An 8822-nucleotide genomic window follows, 5' to 3' on the forward strand; every position below is an offset into this window, starting at 1 on the left:
CTCCTCTTTAATTCAAGGTAAACACTATTTCTGAAAGACTTGATTTCCTTTTAAATATCTACTAACCAAATGTTAATTTCCCAAATTTAAGACTAATATTTGTTACCAGAAAATTATCATCAATCAGTACTAAATTTCCAAGAACACAGATGGGCACATAATGCCTGATGAAATATGGTGATGTAAATGAAAATCATTTGATTTAAGAGGGTCAGAACCAGGAGCAGGATTATTTCTGTGACTCTCAGTTCCTAACTATTTCTTTGCTCCATACACTTCAAGGAAAAAAGGGGCTGAAATGCCTTTTCCTGCTGTCTATGCCATTAGGCAGAGAGATCCACATGGTCCCCTGCCAGTTGCAATTATTTTTAATGTGTGTATTCACAGCAATGTATTCAGATACAATTTATCAATAGTAAAAAAATGAGGTCCCCAACATTTTCCATGACAGTTTGTTTCAATATTTACTCATCCTACTTATACAACCACTGCTTTTTTCACCATGATTTGGTATGGTTTCTTTTTGACTCTTTGGCTTCAGTTATGTCTTTGACATATGCATTTTACAGAGTGGCATGGTACATGAGGACCTGCCAAGCTGCTAAGAATTTAGCATGACCTTGACAAAAGTCCTTGTCAAAGTCCATCATAATGCTTTTCTGCTACATCGTGCCAACACATCACTCAGTAAGCCATCTCTGCTTAGGAAATTTAGCTTCAAGGCTGAGTATGTTTGAGTAGGAACAAAAAGTTCTTCTGCATGTAATAAACAAAAAAGTTATTTCTGTTTTATGATTAAGTCAAAATTGATCTAGCTTTGCTTAAGAGTAATAAACATTCCTGAGACAAAGTCTGAAAAAGAGCAGAATATGTAATTGCAAGAAATTCTTTTGATTGTGGAATTGTGTGTTTATCCTGGCTATGTCTAACATGCATATAATTTGATTCAAGCTTAGCACAAGCCAGAATTAGAACAGACAATTGCTTACTTTTAGGAAGAAGTGTAATCCAGGCCTTTACTGCTTACATTATTTGTGTAATTAGAAGATGGCTATGGTTGACATGACTAATTTAATCTCCAACAGACTGTTGCTTTTGGTAACCTACTGATATTGAAATCACAAAGACTGTAGGACACATTTTAACTAATCTGTAACTGAAGGAATAGTGGATTTGTCTTTTTATAGTGTTTTAGTCATGACACTAAATGAACACTGGAAATGAAACCACAGTTTCTTAACTATCTTACACGTTTGAAAATTTGATTTTATTATTTGAAGATAATGTATAGATCTCATCTAATATTTACACGACAGCAGTTCAATATTTGGATTCTCAGAGAAAAGTCTGCTTTTTTCATTTTCAGATCTGGTCTAATGATAAGTTCTCAGTTATCACCATGCACACTTCAGCCTTTGTCTGCCCTCTGCCTGTTAATAAAATTTAATCTAAGTGACATAATTCAGTGATCATAAATCATGGTTTAAGCTAATCATAAAAAACCTTAAATTGTGTATTTTTTTATGTTTTTCACATATGTACATTTCAATTAGGTTCTGTATAATGGCATTCCATATAACTCATTTGAATAATGACTTTCAAGTAAATTTAACCTTTACAGTTGGACATTCACCTTGAGTTACAAAAGATAAAATCTCTTTTAGGTGAACAACTCCTACAGTGTTACAATTATTTGTAATTGTTTATTAAGTGTTTTCAATATGGAAAAAAATGTAAACAATATATTTCTTAATTAGTTAGTAATTAATTTTTGTATTGGAAGTTGTGGCAAGCTGCATTTGATTGGAAATTAAGACCCACTCAGACAAAAATCAGATTCCTTTCTATTAAATTAGAAACCCTGTTTCACTTCCTTAATAAAAGAAATAAACGTATCAGGTGCTTATATTACTCTGTTGCATGGAAGAAATTCTGACAGTACTTAATAGTTGAACTGAATCAGAAGACCAAGTCTTTCAAAGATTTAGACTTAATAGATCCTCTCCATCTCATTTGTCTTTTTGAGCTGAAAGAAGACAAGATTTATTGCCTTCTTGATTTTTCATTTGTCAACCAAATAATCTGATTCATGGGCAAAAAGACAATGTCCTGAAAAAAAAGTGTTTCAAATTTTAATCGCTTTCTGTTCGAGACAATTAGTCAATATATGCCATCTTTCTTTGAAATTGCTACAAACTTGTACTACTTCAATGACTACCATTTGTTATGGGTGGTATGACTGATGGGTAGTAGTTAGGGGCATAGCACTGTTATCATCTTCTGCTTTTAGGCATTTAATTTAGTACTTTGTGTCTGGAATAATGGCATGCACTTCCTTGACTGACCTATTTGAAAACTGCAGTACAACTTCAAAAGTTTGCAGTTTCTTTTGTGTAGGAGGTTCTTTGGTTTTTTTTTTTTTTTAGGTTTTTCCACATCTCAGCAGTGTTCTCAGCAGGTTGAATTAATCTACCACCTGAAATTTAACTGTAAATAATATATGTTACATTGATAGAGAATTGCTAGCAAGTACCTTCCAAGTAACAATTAATAGTCTTTCCAATATACTTATTGGAAAGATTTGTGAAGATTATTAAATTTCATTTAGTGCTATATTTTACACTAAGAACTGAGAGGAAAGCCATGAATGTGCTTCAGAAAAAGTATAAAGAGGATTCAATTAATTCACGTATGTCAACACTGTTTCCTCATCATTGCTTTCAAAAGCATATTATTATTAAGCAATATTTGTGGTCTGTAGAGGATCAGTTTTGTCTTAGATATGCACAAAATAATGTATTAAAGGCAGATAGCAGGGTGACCCATCTGTTCTAAAAAAAGCTCAAAAACCCAAACTTCAACACAAGCAAAAAACCCCCACCTAAAGCAAAAACCCAAAGAAAAAACCCAACCAAGATTAAAAAAACCCAAAAACCCCAAACTTTCTTCCTATGTTGGTTCTATGTGAAGCTAAAATATTGTGGGGAAGGAGGCTTTATTATACCTTCTCTCTTATTTCCAAAAGAGGTGAAAGTTGCAAGGGGAAAATGAGAAACACCTTAAAGTAAAGAATCTATCACCAACTTGCCCATTAGTTGCTTTTACAAAGATGGTCATGTCCCTCCTTCCTTACCTCTCCTGCTGTACCTCTCTGCTGCTTCCCCACAGCTGGATCTAGTGCTTGTCCTTTGGAAGCTGGGTTATCTTCCCAAACCACTAGCAGACTAACCTAGGGGAATAAAAGTCTGCTTCCAAAGGCCACTGTGTAAGTGAGCTAAACTGAATTTCTGTGGACTTAGACAAGTATGAGAGCCCCCCTACAAAATAAGATATAGAGGTGCAGAGTAAAATTAGGCTGTGAGATTGGCTTGAATTTCAGAAAAATTAGTTCTCTGAGCCTTGAAGTGGAACCTGAAGCAATGGATACATGCTCTAGAATGTGGACCTGTGCTTCATCACCTGCTGATGGAGAAAGAAGTTAGAAGGAAAAACTCATCCTTACATGACGGAGAATATTTGTTACTTGTTCTCAGTCCTATCCCTTCTAGCTTATTCAGACAACCTCAGCCCAGAAGTAAAGCTAAAACATGGTAGGAACCAGTCTGCAGCATTATGTGGTCACATGTCTCTTTGAACATGTGAATATTTGGTAAAGTGAATTCAGACCCAAATATCTACAGCTCTAAAACTCAGAGACAGACAGGTTGTGTTGTTGGCTGAATCAGGAGAAACATTATGAAAGACTTCTTTTTCACTGAGTACATGTTCAACTGTATGTAAAAGGTACAAGGCAAGGATGTAATCATCAGGGTTCTTGAAAATAGGATTGCACAAGGGAGCACTTCAAAGGTAGTGCAAGAAAATCCAACTGCCTATGTACACAGCTTGACTTTTTGCCACCACAGCATCTGCAGCATCTCTGTAAATAATTTCCTGAGTAGAGACTTTGACATTCTTTTGTGTTATTTAAATAGAGACCTTGGCATTCTTTTGTGTTATTTATTATTCAGTATACAGTTCATGAACCACTGGGGAGAATGAATTTGTTGCTGCATCAGAGACGCTTGACTGAACATAAAGTAGGAGCCTATGGCTCAACATTGTCATTGATAATTATCAGCAATGCCACTGAATTTGTGATAGAAGTGCTATTTGCAACTGGGCACTAATAGATTCTCTGGGCACCAGAGAAATTAGCAGCTGGTAGTTGCCCAAGGCTATGTGCTGATTGTAGCGTGAATTGCAGTAGCTCTACGCGAAGACAATGAAAGTATTAAAAAGTTTTCATTAACTCTTTCTGAAAAATGTTTACATTTCTTTCCTTCCAGAGAAGGAAGCTTCTGTGAAGCAATCTATAAGGGTTCCTTTAACCATAAATTGGAAGCTCTCTGTTATACAGGGATTATGGCAGGGTTTCTTCCGCCCTGGTCTCTCTGTTCTTTGCACACCCTGTAGGGAGGACCCTCCACTTCAGCTGGGGCAGGCCCAGAAACAGGCAGCGAGGAGAAAGGATTGAAAGCAGCCCTGGGAAGAAGGTCTTCTGAGTGTCTGTGGACAAGAAGCTCAACGTGACCTAATAATGTGCACAGAAGGCCCAAATGTTTTCTGGGCTGCAGCTAAAGAAGCAGGACCAGCACTCTGACCTGGAGTGAAATGGTTTGGGCTGGAGTCAGAGCTGTGAGCCTGGGAATGAAGAATGAACATGGGAATGGAGATGAAGGGAAGACATGGGAAGTCAGATGCAATATGAAAAGCTGGCCACCAGGCTTGTAAAGCCATTTTTGAGGGAGAATGTGGAGATGAAGACATTCTATCTAGGGCCCCCTAGGGAAAAGTAGGAGCTAAAAATGAAGATTTTCCCATCTGCAAGCTGAAGCTTGCTTCACCCATCTTTCTGATACTAAACTGGGGTGGGAAAATCTGCTAAATTTCTTGTCAGCAAAACATTTTAATATGGTATTGATCATAGGTAAAATAATGCTTTTGTTGAAAGGGTCTTTGTATCAGCAGAAACAGTTTGTTTCTTTTTAGAGGAAAATGAAAGACAATGGGCCTCCAAGAGGACTTCAGTGCCCCAGGCTTAAGGAAAACAGTAGGAGAATACTGACAGAATTCTATCTCATTTGCAACAGAAAATGTTATCAAGGGTGAAAAAACATGCAAGCTAAAAGATTTGGAAAAGTTACTCAGATTGAATGAGATGCTTAGCTAAAATACTGTCTCCCACAAGAAAACCAGCATTCCTCATTTTCTAATCTTTCTTGGAAAAATTTAGTCAAGGCTTACCACCTGATACCTTTTTTTTTTTTTTGTTACTGAACAGAGGCACAGTTAGGAGCAGAAATGGTGAAGTTTTATTTTTAGAACTAAAATCTTGTCTTATTGTTTTATTTTCATAGTAATGCAGCATCCACATTGATGCAGACTCTGAAAACACACTAGTGTAGACTTTAATTTGTTTTAGAATTTGGATAGTTGTTAGGCAATGTCTATCATGTATTACAAAAATTCCTATGTATGTAATGAATATTCAGGCTTCCTTGTCTAGTGTAGGGGCAATCAAATAGATCTTTTTCTCAATTCTATTAATAGCCATGGAAGACTTCAATGAGCTGAAAGTAAAAATATCATACATTTCAACACTGCTCATCTTACTATGCTTTAGACTACTTGCATAGCATGCATACTGTCTCAGCTTCTAAAAATGATGCTGTGATCATTGGTTTTGATGAAGAGGACATTATTTTTCCTTACTGTGGTTTATCATATTATGCCCTGTGGGTCTCTAAAGCACATTTCTATTTATTTAGGAAAATGCCATGGGGAAGAAATCAGATGGAAAAATAGATTATAATTTCATCTCACAGATGATTTTCAAGAAACCTTTATACATTAGAAAGCTTTAAAATTGTCAGAGAGCAGACCTCTGTTAACAGGACATCAGTAGCCATCAAATTCTGTGGGGTTATGGGATCTTTTGCCTTCTTGTTGTCCAGAATTATGACATAGCCCAGTCATGGAGGTTTACAGTCTGAAATCACTTGAAACTGTATTTCAGCAGCCTGGCTTATTCTAGACTGGGCCATGTCTTTTTCTGGGAATTATCCAAAAGAATTGTACATAGTGTCTGTGATGAGCTTAGGGGGTGGAAAGCTCTAAATTAAATGGGAAAGGAATTAGCCAATGTGCTGTGGGTAGTAACTTAGAAGAAAGTGTTTTACTGTGGGGGTTTGGGGTATTTGTGCTTGGGAAAGACTGAATGTAGTTTTGGGTACTTCACACCATTTTTTAAAAGTATCTGACATGGTGGAACTTATAAAATCACGTACTTTACCTTGCCATTGGATCAACTAAGAACATGCACATATTCTTTTAAGGATCACTGATAAGCTGATCAGCAGGAACAGGTGAAGCTCCTTAATGTAATCACATATACATACTCTTAATCACCTTTAAAATAGCTTATGTCTATCTGAGAGTGCTGCAGAAATGTAATTGCCAGGCAGTGTCTAAGCCTTTTACCAGAACTGTGAAATATAATCTTCCACACAGATAATATTCTGCTAGACTGTTTTTAATGATGGATCCTGTTTGAAAATGTAACAGACTAAACCATTCTTCTTTGGATCAAAAGCTAATCAAACTCCCTTCTGCTAATGAGAGACGAGATCAAAACTGTGGAAAACATATTGTGGACAGTCATCAATTAATTGAAAAAATATGTCTGCTTTGGGGTTCGAGCCAGACATGCTGTGAATGGGGTTGTCAGGCACAAGTGATGCTGAATAATGTGGGAGAGAAAGGGGAAGCTGTAATCCTCCTAGTCTCTGGTATGACTTCTAGATGTTTTATCACAACTAGTTGGCTAAAGATCTGTCTGGCCCTGGAAGCTATCTAAGGTAGGTAGACTCATCCTTTCAGAAATCAGGTAATAAGACAGGTTTGGCAATGTTTTGACCACATTTACTCCACTTGAGAGGTACGGTGATGCTGTTAAAAAGAAATAGAAATCAATGCAACAGAAATCAGTTGAGATATCAAGTTTAGGAGCATTTTTCTTTCTATAACAAGAACATAAAAATGAAGTATTAGAAAACTTGGATCACAACAATGTGTGACAAACCTGGTTGCCCACTAAAGAAACTAGGCCTCCTCTATGGTAATTAAAGCCCCTGGTAGACATAAATTTGACAGTACTGCTAATTACCCAACCTTGTTCACTGAAAGGGAGCTAGTTGCCTGTAAAACAGAATAAGTATAATAGACTAAGTATAATAGAAATGACAAAGACTCAGAGTTCAAGAGAAAAATAATACGTCTTGGATTAGGAGCACAAGAGTCTTTATATAGTTTCTCCCTCTATTTATGCAGACCTGAAATTTGTTCAGCAAACAATTGTGGGGAGCAAAGAGCTAATGTGACTCATGAACACTGGCCCACCCATTGGCTTGATTTAGATTTTCATTCTGAGTACTTCCTTTTTCATTAGCTGTCGCAGTGAACTCCTATTGTGTGTTTTGATCTGCTGCTCCTCATCAAGCCCAAATGATAAGTCAGGCTGGAAGAATCAGGCTGGTCTTGCTTAGGAAAACATTATTTTTTGTAAAGCTTTCTGCCTGTGTTGTCTTTTACCAATAATGAAGTATTCATGATCTTCATACCAAGTAACATTTTTTTCTGTTGGTTTTTTTCCCCCCTGTTTTTGGTTTGATGGTTTGTTTGTTTTCTTATTGATGGAGTTTTATATGTTTTGGGTTTTTTTTAATTAATATAAACCATGAACAGGGAGAACAAATAATTGGATAAGGGATTCGCTTGTGAAGCTCAAATTTCTGAAAAGTGTTCTGTAAGCAGCTGATTGTGCCCATACACCCATCTGCATCTTTAAACATTTTTGCTTCATGTTCAGCAGAAACAGTATTGTTTATTTCCTAAAGGATAAGCAATTAGAAATGAATTTAATTAATACATGTGGCACTTTTTTCCGGTCTCTTATCAGAGTCCCAACAAGCCGTCCACATGCTTCGGTAGGTTTTATGAAACATTTGCAAATGACAAACAGATGGCCTTTTTGGGTTGCTGTATTAAACAGTGAAGATTAATATTGCCACTCTTCATGCAGTATGTTCAGTCATATCTTGTCTGCCAGGAACTGGTTGTTTTCAGTGTTTCTGTCTGTAAATACTTATGGCCTGTTCTATAATTGAACAAATAGAGAAATAAGCAAGCTTGAATAATATTCCTTAAATAAACTCTTAATATTCTTAAAAATATATCTATAATAAATGAGATTTCTCATAAAATAGCAAGGCCTATCCATCCCTCCTGAATTTATACATGTTCCCTTTTTAAAATTTATTGTAAGTGACCACAGTATGTTTGTATGGTTTTGCTGTCTAGTTCCCATTGAGGAAGCCAATGTTTGTTGTGAGCTCTTGTCAAGTTAGGGAAAATAGCACATGACCATTTGGTAAGGGTAAGGACATTGACTGGCAGTGTAAGAATGACTTTCTATCCCTTCCCATCCAGATGCGCTTTTAGAAAAGGCAGACCTTTCACCTTAATATTTGACTTCCCAAGAGATGAATAAAGAAAACCTACATTTTCCTTAGGCTGGAAATAGGGTGGAAGGGTGGACTTGGCTATTTCTAGATTTTCAACACTTTGGAGCATTTGGCTAAGAGGTAAGGTTTGGATTTATACCTAACAACTACTCTGCCTTGACTTCCCAAAGTGAAAGAGCTCCACAAGATTCCCATTTAGGAAGAGGAATTTCTAAAGAATAAAACTGTCTATGCAAGATGTTTTTTCTGTCTTATACA

The sequence above is a fragment of the Fringilla coelebs genome (assembly GCF_963513975.1).
Source record: "Fringilla coelebs genome assembly, chromosome: 5".
Classification (NCBI taxonomy): Eukaryota; Metazoa; Chordata; class Aves; order Passeriformes; family Fringillidae; genus Fringilla; species Fringilla coelebs.